This window comes from Eschrichtius robustus, chromosome 18, assembly GCF_028021215.1.
Source record: "Eschrichtius robustus isolate mEscRob2 chromosome 18, mEscRob2.pri, whole genome shotgun sequence".
NCBI lineage: Eukaryota > Metazoa > Chordata > Mammalia > Artiodactyla > Eschrichtiidae > Eschrichtius > Eschrichtius robustus.
The window spans coordinates 69,118,619-69,137,644 of record NC_090841.1 but is presented as its reverse complement, the minus strand read 5'-3'; the positions used below and the strand labels follow the sequence as shown (position 1 = coordinate 69,137,644).

At 41.8% G+C, this 19,026-nt stretch overlaps 1 long non-coding RNA gene across 1 annotated transcript in view; it reads right to left on the bottom strand.

The window, feature by feature from the left end:
* Positions 1–19,026, bottom strand: part of LOC137752218 (uncharacterized) — a 70,788-nt gene that overhangs the window by 46,883 nt on the left and 4,879 nt on the right. The gene's annotated exons all lie outside the window — the stretch shown is intronic.

Below are 19,026 nucleotides of genomic sequence, written 5' to 3'. Positions count from 1 at the left end.
AAGTCCCCTACATACGAACCTTCAAGTTGAGAACTTTCAAAGATGCAAACGTGCGTTCACCTGTCCAATCACATAAGTTAGTTCTATCTGAGGAGGCACTGTTAGTTTTTGAGGCACAGGACCCAAACGTAGAATGCTACACGAAAGTTGCAGCAGCCATTCAGAATGTAATCCAGTGCTACCGTGTAATCTATGACGAGGAAAAAAGAGCTACTACCCAGACATCACTGGATCATTTTTTTCAAGAGGGTAGATACAATGAATCCAGCAAGGAACCAGCACCTGTGCCATCAGCGTCAGGTATGAGTGAAATTGCAACTTGCCCTCCGTCTCCTATTGCTGACGATCCTTCAGCTCTACCATCTCCCACCTCCTCTCCCTCCTCCAGTGGGTAACTCTTTTTGCCTGTTCACTCGATGCCAGCCCCTGTATGCCAGCTGTTGGACTGTACTACTGTACTTTTCAAAGTACTGTACTGTAAGATTTTAAATGTTTTCTTTATTTTTTGTTTGCTTTTTATGTACTTAGGTATTATAAACCTGTTACAGTACAGCACTATATAGCCGATCGTGTTAGTTGGGTACCTAGGCTAACTTTGTTGGGCTTAACGAAAAAATTGGACTTACGAACATGTTCTAGGAATGGAGCTCATTCATATGTAGGGAACTTACTGTGTTTACAGAAGGAGGAGAAGATACAGTCTAGTTTCTCATTCTTCAACCTGTTAATTTTCAGACTCTTCTCCTGTCTCTTTTTTCTTTGCTCAAACTTAAATTCTTGTATTTTCCTGGAGTTTTATTCTTGGCCTGTTTATCACCTACTTGCTCATTTTCCCAAATTTGTGTGTCTCATCTGAATGGCCAGGGGTTTACTAGATGTCCCGCAGGCATGGTTTCATTCATTTGTTCATCCATCACCCATTCATTAAATATTTATGGAAAACTACCCTATTCCAGTCATTGTCTTGCATGATGAGTATCAAATGGCACAGAAGACATAGCATTGTCGTCAAGGATCCTATAGTCTGGATAGTTCAATGTGTCCAAACCCACTCCCCTCCTAGTAAATGTTCCCATCACAGTAAATATGTGGCCTTTAAATCCTACCAATTCCAACGTCCCTCCCTCCCCACCCCCAATATCTCTATTTCTAGTGCCTTCTTTTACGCCCTCTTCACTTACCAACTGAATTACTGTTGTAACCTCCTAAAGCTTTCACTACTCGCTTCCCACTTGGGTTCAATCTCCACATATATCGGGATAAGTGTGAGCACATTATTCCTTGGCTTAACCCCCTTGAATTAGGAATAAGATCCGCCCATCTTCACGTCACCCAAATCCCTACACAGTGAGGTTCTTGCTTACCTCTACAACATGGTCCCTATCTCTCAATTCCTCAAAACCCACCATTGTATCCACTTCAACCATAATTATTTCATGCTTCCATGACCTTCCTTTTTTTTTGGCTGTGCCCCACGGCTTATGGGATCTTAGTTCCCCGACCAGGGATTGAACCCAGGGTCCCAGCAGTGAGAGCACTGAATCCTAACCACTGGACCGCCAGGGAATTCCCCCTATGACCTTCCTAAGAGCATCCCTTGGTTCTGGAATGATCCTTCCACCCTAGACCACATATAACAAAGCCCTACTGATCTCTCACGCCTCACCCATTTAAATCTCTTTAAGTCTCAGCAAAATTATCACCCCTTTATTAAACCTTCCTTGACTTTTCCAGGGAGAATCACCATTCTCTCTTTTGGACCCCTAAGATTATCTTATGTAATTATATCCTAAATCTCTTAGAAAAACATATTTGCTGACATGTCCAAATTTTTTCCCCCAAGCTCCAAGTCCTTATGGACAAGAGCTAAGTATTATTCATCTTCATGTCTCCAGGACCCAGCACAGTGCTTGGTACATGCCCCATCTGTCCAGTTCAATTCGTATTTGTTGAGTAAGTTGAATGAATGAAAATATGACTCATAAGGTGTTACCCAGCATAGCCTTGCAATGACAGAACATGAGGCCCCATAGAAAGCAGCTCACTGCTTTTCCCTTCCTGTTCATAGAAAAATATAAAAATACCCAAATATCTTTTGGAGTAGCTCAGCTTTATAGCCCATTTCTCAGTGTTGTTGGTCTACTCTGGAAAGACAAAGAGCCCTTGATCAACTGCAGACCAGAAGCACATTCCCTTCTAAGTCTATCCTAACAAACACTGGCAGTTCCTCTCTTAAAACACTGCTGTTTTAGAACCCTTAATTTCCTTGTTAGACTTGGATAGGGTTTCACTCATCTAATGTTAGAATTTATAATTGAAACTTCTGTTTTCTCTTAAAGCTAGCAAAGCAACAGTGCTCATCTGCTTTGAAATCCTGAAAAGAGAAATAAATAATAGTGGGAAAAAATATGTAAGTTTTACCATAAAGCATGTGGCTATTTTAAAAGATATTACTTTGGGTTTCCCTGGTGGTGCAGTGGTTAAGAATCCGCCTGCCAGTGCAGGGGACACGGGTTCGATCCCTGGTCTGGGAAGATCCCACATGCCGCGGAGCAACTAAGCCCATGAGCCACAACTACTGAGCCTGCGTGCCGCAGCTACTGAAGCCCATGCGCCTAGAGCTCATGCTCCGCAACAAGAGAAGCCACCGCAATGAGAAGCCCACACACCACAACGAAGAGTAGCCCCCGCTCGCCGCATCTAGAGAAAGCCCGCACACAGCAACGAAGACCCAATGCAGCCAAAAATAAATAAATAAAATAAATAAATTTATTAAAAAAAAAAGAAGTGGTTACTCTTAAAAAAAAAGATATTACTTTGAAGACTTATCATGGAGAAGTATAAACTCTAAACTTTGGGCTACATATGTATTTGTTTTCCCTTAGAATGTTAAAGTTTTACTCCTTAGTTCCAGAAATATGTCTTTCTATTGTTTAAAATTTAGGGCTTTTCACTTTCTTTTTTACCAGATGGCAGTTGTTATAAACATTTCCAAAGTGAATATTTTAACTTTCAAAAAAATAAAACATGAAATGGCATGTATGGAAAATTAGGCCCATTTCATTTTGTTCACTATTTTGTTAAACTTATTTTTAGAATATTTCATCAATCTGGACATTTTCACAGATATTTTTATCAGTTCAGCCTGTTCTGTATCACTTACCAGTCTGGTTGTTATGGTATGACAATGGTTTTTTATTCTTTTCCAAACAAAAAATAACCTTTCAATGACAATGCACTTAGATTTTGAAAAAAATGCATCCATACTTTCTCAGGCTGTTTTCAATTATACAAACCAACTGTATTTTAGCTTCAAACTCTCTTTAATCTTCAGTGTTATTAGAACAGGATTTGTGTCCTTGGGGACAGAGTTTTTAATTGAAACCCAAACCCCATAGCACTAACAAAACATTTGTGTGATATGGCAATTTGTAGGTTATTTAAGGGAAGATGAGAGTCAGATCTTGGCTCATTCAAAGCAAGTTAATAAACCCCTGTCCCCATTTAGAGATAGGGAACTAGGAGGAGCCATAATAATAAAGATAATAATAATTTAAGAAATAATAAAATAATACATTTGTATGCACTTAGTGCCAGTCAGTGTTCTAAGGTATTTTCCTCGTATTAACTCTTTTAATTCTCACCATCTTAAGGGTAGGTGCTGCTGTGACGCCCATTTTGCACAGAAGAAAGAAGGAAACATAACGAGGTTAAATAGTTTAATGCCTACTGTCACATCAGTCAGAAATAGCAGAGCCAGATTTTGAAGCCTGGTGGTTGCCACCAGAGTTGGTGCTGAAATGAAGCCGTTTACTCCCAGGTATATGAGAACTTGCAGCAGAGCTGGTGTTAGATTTCTGACTCTCATTTGCATCTTCTATTTTTTTGGCTATTGCTTTAGCAATTCACAAGGACCCACTCTGATCTGTCTCTTCCCAAAGCACCTGTCTAGTTACCCCACTGGTTTAGCACTTCATTGCTCCCTTATTCTAAACAGGCACCTATTTCTGCCAGCTGGAAACACTCCAGGGGCAGGGACCCCAAGGGGTCTTTTTTTTTTTTTTTTGATTCAAGACTTAAATTTACTACTTCAAGATACACAACGACCACCAAGCAAAATGCACATAAAAAAAGTCATAAGTAGGCATATCATAGTCAACCATTAAAAATCAAAGATGAAGAGTAAATCTTCAAAGTGTTAGAAGAAAAATTAAACATTACATGAAGAGGAAAAACAAATCAATTAACGGCCAATTTCTGATCAGAAGCTGTGGAAGCCAGAAGACAACAAAGTAATGCTTTTAACATGCTAAAAGAAAAACCATCAACCCCAAACTTTACATGTAGCAAAAAGATTTCTTGAAAATGAAGAAAAAATAAAGATATTCCCAAGGGTCTTATAAATCTTCGGGTCCTGACAGAGCTGAGCACTGGGCTGGCCATAGCAGGTGTCATGAGGGCCCTAACAGGGCCTTAGATCAGGTCTCTAACAAGTGTACACGGGGTTTCCTCCCATCCCCCTACATCCCCATGGAGTCAACACAAAGTGGAAGGAATCGCCTAGAAGCAAAGCCAGGAACAAAGCTGATCCAGGACCCTCTCTCTGTCTTCTTGCATCCCTTTGTCATGGCTGCTCGTAGGTGGGATGGTGCCTGGGCTTAGGAAGTAAGGTAGCAGAGGTCCAGAGTCTCTGCGCCAGGTCAGAGCCTCTATCTTTTGACTGAAGCTTCCTCTCCAGGCAGACCTAGATCAAAACTCTTTCAAGGGCTTCCCTAGTGGCGCTGTGGTTAAGAATCCGCCTGCCAGTGCAGGGGACACGGGTTCGAGCCCTGGTCCAGGAAGATCCCACATGCCACGGAGCAACTATGCCTGTGCGCCATAATTACTGAGCCCGCGAGCCACAACTACTGAAGTCTGCTCGCCTAGAGCCCGTGCTCCAAAACAAAGAGAAGCCACCGCAATGAGAAGCCTGCACACGGCAACGAAGAGTAGCCCCCACTCGCTGCAACTAGAGAAAGCCCACGCGCGGCAACGAACACCCAACACAGCCAAATAAATAAATTTATAAAAAAAAAGAAAAAGCAAAACGAAACAAAACTCTTTCAATCTGATGACTTTCAGACCTGCCCTCTCATTCTGTTTAAATCCCATTTAGATAGAGAACCCATCCTATCTCTTGGCTTTCTAATCTCCATTATATCTGACACAGACACGTGCAACCATTGAGCCTTTAAGAACTTCGTCACAGGTAGAGGACCTGCTGGCCCAGCTGCTGCTCAGAGCAATGGGTGCATCAGCAGACCAGCCCCAACGTGTGTGAGCTCAAGAACGGCTGCTGCTTCCCTTCTGCTCCCAATCTCCCACGTGAATGTCTCACGCAGGCCTCCCAAACCAGAAACATACAGGAAAGGGATTTCTAGGAAACGGAGCCCAGCTCTGCCAAGCTGACCTGTTACGAGGCCAACACAGCACCTTATTGCTTCACACAGCAAGTGATACTCGCCACGTAAATGGTAGATGTCACCTGACTCGGCCCGGACGCCTTAGATGGTTTTGGAGAGGCGAGTTGGAATCCCAGATGAAAACGTGTGAACTCCAAACACACGCTAAAGAGCGTGGGATTTGGAATCAGAAGACCTGGCTTTTCATTCCAGTTCTTTCCCTTGTGTTTTCTGGGAAAGTCATTTACATATTTATCGAGTGCCTCAACCTCCCTGAGACTCAGGCTTGGCAACTGTAAAACGAGAATACTAGTATCTGTCGGGGATAGGGTTGGCAGACTTAGATGATATAATACATGTTGAAGTTTTTGTTGTTTTTCTGTTGTTGTCTTTAAAACTGAAGACAAGATAATAAAATTGATCCTGATTTGCTTTGCTTTTTGACGGTGGTGTGCGCTGGGAGAGGATGCAGACACTTCTCTTTGGGGGATCAATTGATACGAGCCTACCTCCATAAACTCTTCTTTCAGCAGACTCGATGGCAGAAACGGGAAGTCCTCATGCCACTTTTGAGCAGAAAGTGGAAGAGGAGGTACAGGAAAGGGTGGGCTCACTCACGTGGCTTTTGGCAGGTGGAAGGCTCTCTCTGGCTGGTGACTGGGGACACCAATTCTTTGCCTTGTAGTTCTCGCTATAGGGCAGCTCACAACGTGGCCTTCCTCAGAGTGGGCAAGTGTGAAAGAGGATGCCCAGCTTGGATGCCACCATCTTCTCTAACCTTCCGGGAAGTGTTACCCCATCACTCTTGCTAATTCTGTCCGCTAGAAGTGAGTCATTAAGTCCAGCCCACCCTCGACGGGACGGTGTTACATGAGCTGTGACCCCAGCAGGTGGGGTCATGAGGGCTATGGCAGAGGCTGGCTCCGCAGGGAGTGATGAGGGCTTCGGTGTTCAGCTCTGGTCTTGTTCCACAAGTTTTACTACTGTATCTCTCTATTTTTTTTTTTTTAATATTTTCAACTTTTTAATTATTCAAGTATTAGGTACATACTTGTAAAAGATAAAAGCTTCATATAAGTGAAATGCAGCTCTACATTAATAGTTTAAAGGCTCTGAAAAGTTCTGATGTATATAAACCTGACTAAATTTGTTTAATGCAGCATTCAAACTATTAAAATAATGGAGTCCACTTTTCCCCTATATAACACCATCTTACCTATATTGGAAAATAGGTAAAAAGGGCTCTAGACATCTTCCACTAGTGTATTTCTGAAATTTTTCTTCTGCTGTTATTTATTTGAAGAGAAGAAGCTTTGGCAAATGGTCACAACATTTTCTCCTATTGCCTTGCTCTGGTCTTGGACATTGACAGCTTAATTAATTATTCAGCTTAAATGAATATACATAAAGGAGGCAGTGTATCCTAATGATAAAGGGTGCAGACCCTGAAGTTCGAGTAGTAGCTCCACCATTTACCAGATGAATTTCTGCACGTTTCTGAGCCTTAGTTTCCTCACTTGTAAAATGGGAATAATAATAGGATTTACCTCATTGTAGAGGGCAACGTAAAGGGCTGGTAAACCTGGCACATGATAAACATTCAATAAATATCAGAGGTACGACTTGTTGCTTTTGCCATGCAAGCACCGTATTTATTAAGTACCTGTCCCTAACTAACCTATAATTTAGAGCAGGAGACTAAAAATTCAGTTTTATTTTCTGTTACTTTTTTTTTTTTTTTCCTGATTTTGGGATAAGATCCCTTTTATTTTCTCACAGAAGGAAAACCAAAAGGCCTCCTCCTTAAATTGAAGGCCACTGGTGCTCTGCTAAGTAGCTTCCAGACAGAACATTGAGATGATCCTTGAATGTGCTTTTCACTCTCTCTCTTGCTTTCCTGCTGCCCTTGACACTCTGCTGTTTGGGCTATTCTAAGGTTAGGAGAATGTTTATAACTAAGAAGACGAAAGTCCTTTGCGCATGGCCTTGAGCTCTCCAGAGGAAGCATGCCTCTGAAATCTAACCAATAAATAATAAATAGGCAGTGTTTGGAGCAAGAGGTGTAAGGCTCCCAGCTTCACTCAGAGGGAACATAAAGGGCTTTGCAGGGGCGGGTTACAGGTTTCTAAATGTTGAGAGAAGCACCACATTTTATAAAGCAAGTATCCTGGTACTTCCTCCTGTGTTCAGTGGGATATATTGAATTACACATTTCATAGGGCTGCATAATCATGTTTTATCATAAAGGAAAAATTGAAGTTATAATAAAATATTTAAAAACACACCCAAACCTTCTGCACTTTCCACTTAGTGTTGCTGTGAACCTAAAATTGCTCCAAGAAATAAAGTCTATATTTTTAAAAACCATAGAATTCCTTAACAAAGTAAATGTTTATGATTGTAAACCTTGATCACAAATGACATAGTTGGCATAGGGAGTTTAAGCTTCTCTCCAGATTGGTCAAACATTTGTCCCCTGCATTTAGAGGAAAGGACACATGAGCACTTATTATGTATATACCGATAATATACTTACTATGTATATATGGATAATATACCTTTAACTAGTTCAAGGAAGCACCATTTTTAAGTGTATTAAGCAAATGTTTCTTTATGAGAAAACTTGAGACATGGTATGAATGGTGGGAACTTCAGGAGAGATGGTAGGCAGGTAGGGGAAGATGCTTTTCTTTCTTTAAAAAAAAAAATTTTATTTATTTATTTATTTTTGGCTGCATTGGGTCTTCTTTGCTGCTTGTGGGCTTTCTCTAGTTGTGGCAAGCAGGGGGTATTCTTTGTTGTGGTGCGCGGACTTCTCATTGCAGTGTCTTCTGTTGTTGCAGAGCACAGGCTCTAGGCTCACGGGCTTCAGTAGTTGTGGCATGTGGGCTCAGCAGTTGTGGCTCGCGGGCTCTAGAACGCAGCCTCAGTAGTTGTGGCGCACGGGCTTAGTTGCTCTGTGGCATGTGGGATCTTCCCGGACCAGGGCTCGAACCCATGCCCCCTGCATTGGCAGGTGGATTCTTAACCACTGCGCCACCAGGGAAGCCCGGGGAAGATGCTTTTGATCTGGGAAATTTTCTGTGCCTCTCAGTTAATAAAACCATAGAAACACTACCAAAGGGGCACTCCTGTTGCAACACCCAGGGGCACAGATGTGTTAACTTTGTGAATTTTCCTAGGATTGATTGCCTGCGCTATAACCTTAAGTTATTCCCTAATATTAATTCTTTGATCAGATACTGAGCCTTTAAACCTAGAAGTGCAGGTGTTACTGCTAATACCCATAGCCACCCTAAGAGGTGAGTATGTGCATCATTTAGAGTTCCTTGTGGCAAGCAACAGAAACCAACACTGGCTAATTCAATCAAAAAGGAATTTGTCAGGCTCAAGGAACCACGGGAACAGCTAAACACACAGGCTTCAGGAAGAACGTGATCCAAGGCAATTTGGGGGATTCAGGAGCAGAAACTAATGAATCGTTTGTCCAGGGAGCCTCCGATTGCTTCTGGGCCCTGGTTCAAGTCCTACAAATGATGGTGGCGGTGGAGTGTCCGATGGTCCTGGCTTGAGTCTGTTTTCCCTTAGGGTACTTTGATGGACACACAATGGGGTTGGCTTTACTTTACAAAGGGACGTGAGAGAGGCTGTTAACAAAAGAAGCAAGGAAGGGAAACTGCTCAGGCAAAGATCCAAAGTGTCTACTATAATATTCTCCTAATTTTAAAGGTGAGGAAAGAGGTCAGTTATGCTTAGTCACACACATGTCAAGGCACATGTCTAGGCGACAAGGCTAAGATGTGCACCCCTGTCACTCTCATCCGCAGGCATCTGCTCTTCCCCTCTGCCGGATTCCCCTTGTTCTGTGGCGCATAATAGCAGAAGGATGACATCCACAGCCCAGAAGGTCCACAGCCCTATGTTTATAAAACCTTCTGAACTCTTTCAGGGAAAAGTAGGGTTTCACTGGAAATGAGTCAGCAGCCCTGTCTGAACTTTCATGCCTTTCTGCTTTTCCCTCAGTTTTTATTTCCTTTGCTCCACCCCCGCAGGCCTCTTTCCCAATGTCAACAAGTTCAGAGGAATTGATAAGTCAGCCTGGCTGAGGGGAAAGCAAACAGAAAAGAACCGTCTGGTTCCGCGGCCACTGCTGGCCCAGGGAGAGTTTTCTCCTCCTGCTCGAGCTTTCTCTCCCTCTCTGAAAATAAGAGTTCCAAATAAGCTAGCTTTATGTTGTGTCGCCAACCGAAACACCCAAGGCTAGATCAAGAGCAAAGTGTAATTTTGAATTTAAAATTAGAGATCTGGGCCTATTTCAGGAATTGGTAGCTGTGGGGTGGTGACCAAGAGTTCAAACTTTTTTTAAAAAATAAATTTATTTATTTATTCATTTATTGGCTGCACTGGGTCTTCGTTGCTGCACGCAGGCTTTTCTCTAGTTGCGGTGAGCAGGGGCTGCTCTTTGTTGTGGTGCGTGGGCTTCTCATTGTGGTGGCTTCTCTTGTTGCGGAGCACAGGCTCTAGGCGCGTGGGCTTCAGTAGTTGTGGCACACAGGCTCAGTAGTTGTGGTGCACGGGCTTAGTTGCCCCATGGCATGTGGGATCTTCCTGGACCGGGGCTCGAACCCATGTCCCCTGCATTGGCAGGCGGATTCTCAACCACTGTGCCACCAGGGAAGTCCCGAAGCGTTCAAACTTAAGCATCAAAGATGTGAGTAGTGGCTTAGTTGACTTTTAAATTGTGCCTGGACTCATGACTCAAAAGAAAAATGCTATTTATGTCATTAAAATACTTAGCATTCACAGTTTACACTACGCTAAACATTTCTGGTGTGAGTTCGTTTACATACAGTTATTTCTGTTTAAAATTCACCTGAAACGGTTGTTTGGTTATGTAAGTTACAGAGTTAAAAGTGGTACAGTGGGAGGTAGGGCTTTTATTTTTATTGTTAGAGGAGATAATGTTTACCAGGTGCCAGTATATAAAAGCTACTCAATAAATGCTCGTTCCATTCTCTCTGTGAAATGAAGTAAACTTTAACTAATTATTGTTCCTGTACTTTAACATTCTTATTCATTTAACTTCTACTGAATACCTGCCAGGGGGTCAATCACAAGTCACTCTCCTTCAAATTCATCAGTGCTTTCCATCACCTCCCAGGGCTTTGCTACTCAAAGTGTGGCCCGTGGACCAGCAGCAGCCTCACCTGGGAGCTTTTTAGAACCAGAGGATCTCAGGCTTCCGCTGATTCCTCCTGAATCAGAATCGGATCTCGAAGTAATTTGTATGCATACTAAAGTCTGAGAAGCACTGACCTGCTGGCTCATGTTCCCACTTCTTATTATGAAATAGTCTTGTGCCCACTCTTCTAGTTTACCTCCTGCCACTCGCCTTCTTGGGATTTGAACTGAAATTCCCCAGACACACCAAGCTGTTTCCTGTCTCCGGGCTTCTCTCATGCTCTTCTCTTTGCCTGGGTTCTATTTTCTCTCTTTTTGTCTTGTTATTGCCTACTCTTTCTTTAAGACATGCATGCATGCATCTGTCCATTCATTCATCCTATATATATTTATTGAGTACCTACTATATGCCAAGCACTGTGCTTAGGCAGAGTTTTTGTGTGTGTGGTTTTATTTATTTTTTTAATAAATTATTTAATCGAAGTATAGTACAATATTATAGAAACTACACAGTATTGTGAGTCACAGTTTTTAAAGGTTAGACTCTATTTACAGTTATCATAAAATATTGGCTACATTCCCTGTGTTATACAATCTATTCTTGCAGCTTATTTTATACCTAATAGTTTGTGTCTCCCACTTCCCCACCCCTGTAGTGCCTCTTCTCCCTCTCCCCACTGGTAACCACTAGTTTATTTTCTATATCTGTGAGTCTGCGTCTTTTTGTTATATTCACTAGTTTGTTGTATTTTTAAGATTCTACATATAAGTGATATCATATAGTATTTGTCTTTCTCTGTCTGACTTACTTCACTTAATAATGCTGCCAAGTCCATTCGTGTTGCCGCAAATGGCAAAATTTCATTATTTTTTATGGCAGAGTAGTAATCCATTTTGTGTGTGTGTGTGTGTGTGTATACTGCATCTTCTTTATCCATTTATCTGTTGATGGTTGATGGACGCTTAGGTTGCTTCTTTATCTTGGCAATTATAAATAATGCTTCTGTTTTTTTCGGATATATACCCAAGAGTGTAATTGCTCAGTTCCACTGAGCAATTCTGTGCTCAGTTTTTTGAGCTGAGTTCTATGCTCAGTTTTTTGAGAAACCTCCATACTATTTTCCACAGTGGCTGCACCAACTTACATTCCCACCAACAGTGCACTAGGGTTCCCTTTTCTCCACATCCTCACCAACATTCACTATATGTGTTCTTTTTGATGATAGCCATTCTGACAGGTGTGAGGTGATATCTCATTGTGGTTTTGATTTGCATTTCCCTGATGATTAGCAACGTTGAGCATCTTTTCATGTGCCTGTTGGCCATCTACATTTCCTCTTTGGAAAAATGTCTATTCAGTTCTTCTGCCCATTTTTAAATCAGGTTGTTTGTTTGTTTGTTTGTTTGTTTTTGATGTTGAGTTGTATGAGCTGTTTATATATGTTGGAAATTAGCCCCTTGTCGGTCGCATCGTTTGCAAATATTTTCTCCCATTCAGTAGGTTGGCTTCTCACTTTATCAATGGTTTCCTTTGCTGTGCAAAAACTTTAAAGGTTAATTAGGTCTTATTTGTTTATTTTTGTTTTTATTTCCTTTGCTTTAGAATATGGGTCACTCCAAAATATTGCTACGATTTATGTTAAAGAGTGTTTTGCCTATATTTTCCTCTAGGAGTTTTGTGGTATCTGGTCTTACTTTTAGGTCTTTAATCCATCTTGAGTTTGTTTTTGTGCATGGTGTTAGGGAGTGTTTTTTGTTTTTTTTTTTAAATTTTATTTCTTTATTTATTTATGGCTGTGTTGGGTCTTCGTTTCTGTGCGAGGGCTTTCTCTAGTTGCAGCAAGTGGGGGCCACTCTTCATCGCGGTGCGCGGGCCTCTCACTATCGCGGGCTCTCTTGTTGCGGAGCACAGGCTCCAGACGCGCAGGCTCAGCAATTGTGGCTCACGGGCCTAGTTGCTCCGCGGCATGTGGGATCTTCCCAGACCAGGGCTCAAACCCATGTCCCCTGCATTGGCAGGCAGATTCTCAACCACTGCGCCACCAGGGAAGCCCCTAGGGAGTGTTTTAATTTCATTCTTTTATATGGAGCTGTCCAGTTTTCCCAGCACCACTTACTGAAGAGGCTGTCTTTTCTCCATTGTATATCCTTATCAGGCAGCTTTTTAAAGAAACCCCTACTGAGATGGGCGGCCCTCCTCTCTGCTCTTCAATGTATCAAGCTTAACTCTATCATTGATGTATTATGCTAGGTTGACACTGTTGACGTTGACCGAAGCGGTTGGGAGCTTGTCATAGTTCTCTTCATCTCTCCTGTACCTAGCACAGTTTCTGGCCCTCAGTGGATGCTCAGACAACGTTTTGTTGGACTGAACCATTGCATTTTGAGGAACGAGTGATGCCAGGACATAGCAGGTGAACTCTGAAGTTATTCATGACCCAGAGTGAGCATACCCTTTTCCCACAGACCACACCCAGACACCCTCATGCACCATTTGCCCTCTCTAATTCACTCAAAGGCCCTGTATTGGCCAGTGGCAGTAGTGACATAATCTCACACTCATGTAGACATTGAACATATTTGGGAGCTTAGTGTCACGGGCAGGAAGGACTCAGCACAGAGACCTGAGAAGATGACCACTGTGGGTGGCACAAAGTGGGGTTATGGCTGCAGTCTCTTTGCCACGCCTCCCCCTGCTGTAACTACATTGCTCACAATCTGAGCTGCGTGTCATCCTTTGAATTAGTGACCAGTGGAGTTTCCTGCTGATTCCCTACCCCTTGGAGAGGCATGCCTGTGGGCAGCTGCCATGGTGGTGACCATTTAAGGGGTGCCATCTTTGTTGGAGGAGGGAGATAGTTGCCCAAGAATAGTGAAAGCATGGACTTTACCGTGATGAGTAGGAACAATGGAGGGCCATTACATAAAGGAAAAAGAATAAATGAAATAAAGAGAATAAATAGCAGATGAGAGGTAGAAGAACCTTGTGAAAACATAGACTGTGGAGCCAGTCTACCTGGGTCCAGAACCCCAGCCCTGCCTATTAGAGCTGCATGATCTTGGGCAAATTGTTAAATTTTCCATGCTTCAGTCTCTCCATCTGTAAAGTGGGAATAATAATAGTACCTGCCTTATGAGGTACTGTTATTCATAAATACAAGTTATTATTCATAAAGACTTGAACTAGTGGCTGACACACCACATAAACAATATGTGTTATATTGCTTAACAAATAGAGAATATTGTACTGCTTGAAAGTAAAATTCAGCATCTCATTTCCTCATTCTCTTTTCATCACCGTGCACCTTCACACTTGTAAATGCATTTGCCTACTTCATAGTATTTCCCTGGGTTTGCAATAAGGGTGTGTACATCTTTAAGCTGGTGTGCAAGGCTTAAAAAAAAAAAATGAACAAAAGGGAAACAGCTGCTTTGTTTTTGAAAAGATTTGCCAAGCTCATATAGTTAAATTTAATGTCTGGGTGTTTTAAACCCTGGAGAACAATGTAATTTGTGTCATCACTGCTACAAAGGATGACTCTTTGGCGAGCATTTCTTTTCAGTCGCCTAAAGACCTAACTTGAACAAAAGAAGCAAAAACAAACACAAATACAGTCATGGGAAAACGCTAATTAGGCTTTGGGGAAAGATTGTCCGGTCCTGTCATGTCTTAGCAGAGCAAAATAAAAATAACACTGGCACCTGCAAAGTTATTTTTCTCACCAAATATTTTAATTTTTTAAGTAATATTTTGTTAGTTATGATTCTAGGAAGTGGGAGAGTGTTGAGAGAAAGGGACCAGCTGAAGACCAATATCTGAATGTTTATTACCTGCTTCACTTTCAATCTTTCTTTTAATTCTCCCTAAATTCTGTGAAGGAGATATTTTCCCCGTTTACCATAGAACACTCAAGCTCAAAAAGGTTAAGTCACTTAACCAAGTTCATACAACGCAGTGAGTTACAGAACTAGAGTTTGACTCTATGTCTGTCTGACTCTGGGGGAATAAACCCCCTTCAAAGTTGGTTTGTTCGTTTTTTAATGGGAACAAAGTATTAATATCTGAATCTCTTCCATGTAGTTCCCAGGAACCAAATACCAAATGCTTGGAAGTTCAGATATATCTAACATTTAATTGTTCTTCGTACAAGATAGAGATTTTGCTTCACCATAGTCTCTGCATTTTGGTAGTAATCGTGGGAAAGAACTCGATGATGAGGATAACAGCTACGGAAGACAACAATCAACGGATGACCTCATCTTGGTTTGGAAGCCCCAGTTTCCACATGTTAGTACAAGGAATGCCAACGACTTGACAAAAACCAGTATCTTGTGACACAATTCAAAAGAGATGGTAATGATTAAAGCTGTCGCTCACTCGTAAGGGGGGCTGGCCATCTTGTAGTATTTCTAATTGATATAGAGAAAAACTGGGAGAGAGAAGATTCCTGAATACAGAAAGGATTAAGGAATTCTGCTACTTTCCTCCTCAAGTGCACTATTCCCATATTATTATACATTGTTTATCACCAGATTGCCCAAGGACATGTGAGAGGAGAGGAGAGAGAAAATGGATGGAAGATAAGTCACTCACAGCTGTTGATAACTAACTGGAAAGGACTTGTTTATTTGGGCTTATGCTCTGTGTAACATGTGGGTTTCCTGTTACCTTTACTCTCTAGGTCAAGAAATCTCTTACTCCAGAGAAGGCAGGGAACAATTTCATTTCTCTTCTTGACATTGAGTCAAGCAGCCAACTGAGTCTGCAAGAGCACTTCCCTTTAGTTGTTGTTATTGTTGTTGAATGTAACAATGTGTGTGTGTGTGTGTGTGTGTGTGTGTGTGTGTATTTAGAATGGGTCTGAGAGCACTTATGAAAAAAGATCCTGCACCCTCACTAGAATAATTCCTGGATCAGAGCCTGAAAATCCTTCTTATATATGCTACTTTAGCACCAGTCTGGTGGGGTCAGAAAGGCTCCTGTTATTGAGAAAATTAATACAGGAAAACTTCACTAAAATGGAGTCAGAAGACCAGAAGGGAGAGCTCTCATACACTTATCACATGATGCCAACACAGCTCCCAACAGGAAGAGATGTACCTTGCACCTCCAGCAAGAAGTCACACTACTTTACTATCACCAGCAGGAGAAAGATTTTCTCCTTGCCTGGTAACAGATCAGCCATTGAGAGACTGTCACAACTCAGCCAATGAAAAGCCACTACCCTTCAAACTCCCAGTTTCCTCCAATGGACTTTTTGTTTATAACAGCCCCTTTCAACTCCCCCATTCTCCTCTATAAAAGAGTTTACTCTCCTTTGCTTTACTGGATTTGCATGTGGTTCACCATAGTTGCATGTCCTGAATTGCAGTTCTGTGCTGCTCCCACATAAACCTGTTTAGCTGGAAAAATGAGTGATGGTTTTACTGTTTTAGATTAACAGTATACTGAAAAAGGAAGTGCTCTGAGTTCAGAAAGCCTGGGGCTGGTCTTAACGTGATTCCACTTGCTCTATGACTTTGAGCAAATTATTAGAAGCGGTAAATGAATATATTTGAAAATGACTTTTTAACTGAAAAAGCACTGTACAATATTTAAGGTTTATCAACAGATTGTGATGTGTAATAGTATATTTTGATTGGACTTTGTTTCTTTTCTGCCATCTCCTTCTTCTCCCACCAGAGCTTTTACCACACTTCCCCAAACATCCAGGAAAACAAAGAATAGTTTTCTGGTTAACTTGGATTTTCCTATGGTGAGTCCTACAAAGGTTGCATGTGGGGAATTTGAATGAAGTTGGTTGAATGTGCTTCAATCTGAGTCTCTGGAGATAAAAAATAAGAAAGATGTTTGTTTACTCTGCTGGAGAGGAAGAGCACATTTACGTCATCGTCTGGGCTACCCTGCCTTCTCCTCTGTCCCTAATCAATCCTCCCAATTTCCAAAAAAGCTACCACTATCTCCTCTTTCCTCAAGCCTCCTTCCTCACCTCCTCTTTCTCATGCTTTACAGGTGCCTCACCCTCCCGCCCCTTATTGAAAATGGAATCCAGCGACACATTTCTTACCCCAACCTCCGAATTTCAAACCTACCGTCTATCCTACATCCACTTCATCCTTTCCTTCTTGGAATAAATATCCAACAAAAAGGTGTCCTTTATCCAGGCTAAGTTTCTGTAGTCCATTCTTACCCACCTCATCTCAAAGAATCTCGTTATATCGATTATGCCTTCTCTCATCTTTATCCTTAACTCTCCAGTCTCCTTAATAGATCAGTCCCATCAGCATCCAATCATTGAATGCTAGCATCTTCCATCTTATAGTAAGAAAAATAAAATCACCCCACTGAGAGCACAATCGCTTGCAGTTGCTGCCTTAGCTCTCACCCTTCTACCAGACAAACTCTTTGAAAGGGTTGCTTCTCTTCTCGCCTCCACTTCTGTGCTACCCACGCACGCCACAATGCTCTGCCATGTGGCTTCTGTTTTCAACACTGCACTAAAATCGCTCTTGCTTGGGTCACTGATGCTCTTGCCGCTGATTTCCTTAGAAGATTTCAAGTTTTTGTTTTTTTTTGAGTCTGGTATTTTAGTAGTTTATTTTATTGATTTATTTTTTATTGGAGTATAATTGCTTTACAATGTTGTGTCAGTTTCTGCCGTACAGCAAAGTGAATCAGTTATATGTGTATATATATATATATATATATCCACTCTTTTTAATTTAATTTTATTATTTATTTATTTATATTTGGTTGCGCAGGGTCTTAGTTGCAGCAGGTGGGCTCCTTAGTTGCTTCTCACTCCTTAGTTGCAGCATGTGGGCTCCTTAGTTGCGGCATGTGAACTCTTAGTTGTGGCATGCGTGTGGGATCTAGTTCCTGACCAGGGATCGAACCCAGGCCCCCTGCATTAGGAGCGCGGAGCCTTAACCACTGTGCCACCGGGGCAGTCCCTATCCACTTGTCTTTAGATTTCCTTCCCATTTACGTCACCACAGATCATTGAGTATAGTTCTCTGTGCTATACAGAAGGTTCTCATCTTACTTGATTCTTGACAACTTCTGATGTGTTCACCCACTTCTTGAAACGTACTTTTTCCTTGTGTCTTGTGACACTACATTCTTCTTGTTTGTCTCCTATTGCTCTGGCTACCCCATCTCCGTATCCTTTGAGGACTCCCATCCCTCTGCCTGTCCCTCTCCTAAGCCCTTTACACCCCCAATCCCTGACCCACACCTCCCCAGTCTCATCCATCCCCTGAGCCTCAGTTATCATCTGAACGCTTGTAACACCAAATCCTTGTGTCTCATCCAGCTCTCTCTTCTGACCCCCCAGTCCTCTGCCTCTGACTGCTTGATGAGCTCTACTCAACATAGCTAAACCCACACACATCATCTTTTTCTTTAAATCTGCTCACAAACACAGTGCTTTCTTGTCACCCTCAAAACAGAATCCAGGCTCTGTATGCTTTTCAAGAACCTTCAGGTCCTGTGGACCTACTTCTTCAGGCTTGGGACACTGACACTCCATGCTCCAGGCATTCTGACTAATTATGGTACCCCAGATACCTCATTGCCCCTCCCACCTCTGGACCTTTGCACAAGCCAGTCCTGCTACCTAGAACAATTTTCTCCCTAACCTGCCCCCATTCTGTTGCTAACTCCTACTCATCTCTTACGTTTCATCTTAATCATTCTTCTAGGGGTTGATTAGAAGCCTCTTCTATGCACATCAAACTTCCCCATAATAAACTATTTACCAAATCACATGAAATAACCAAAATTAGGGCATCCCTGGTTTTTCTTCTTGCCTCTACAACCCCCATTCTCCCCTCCTGAGGTAGCTGAGGCTTCTCCATGCTTTTGTGGCACTTAACCACAGTCTATTTCAAATATCTGTCTGTCCATTAGACCATGAGCTGCTAGAATGGTGCTAGAAATTTAAAGCAGTCAATAAATGTTTGTTGACATGTATGGACACCAAGGGGGAAAGTGGGGTGGGTGGTGGGATGAACTGGGAGATTGGGATTGACATGTATACACTAATATGTATGAAATGGATAACTAATAAGAACCTGCTGTATAAAAAATAAATAAATTAAATAAAATTCAAATAAATAAATGTTTGTTGAATTGGACTGATCTGAAACATAATTGGTTATGGTGCCATAATATTACATTATTTACATGGCTATTTTCGCATCTAATTTACTTAGAGAGTCTCCTATTTTTAGACATTCAGGGTTTTATTGATGTTTACTATTATAAAGAAGGCTGTGATGGAGATCTTTGTGATTGAAGCTTGTTTCTATTGTTTCCGATTATTTACATAGATTTGAGTTCTAAAAGTAGAGTTATTCAGGCAGAAGTTATGATAATTTTAAAGACTTTGACATGCATTGT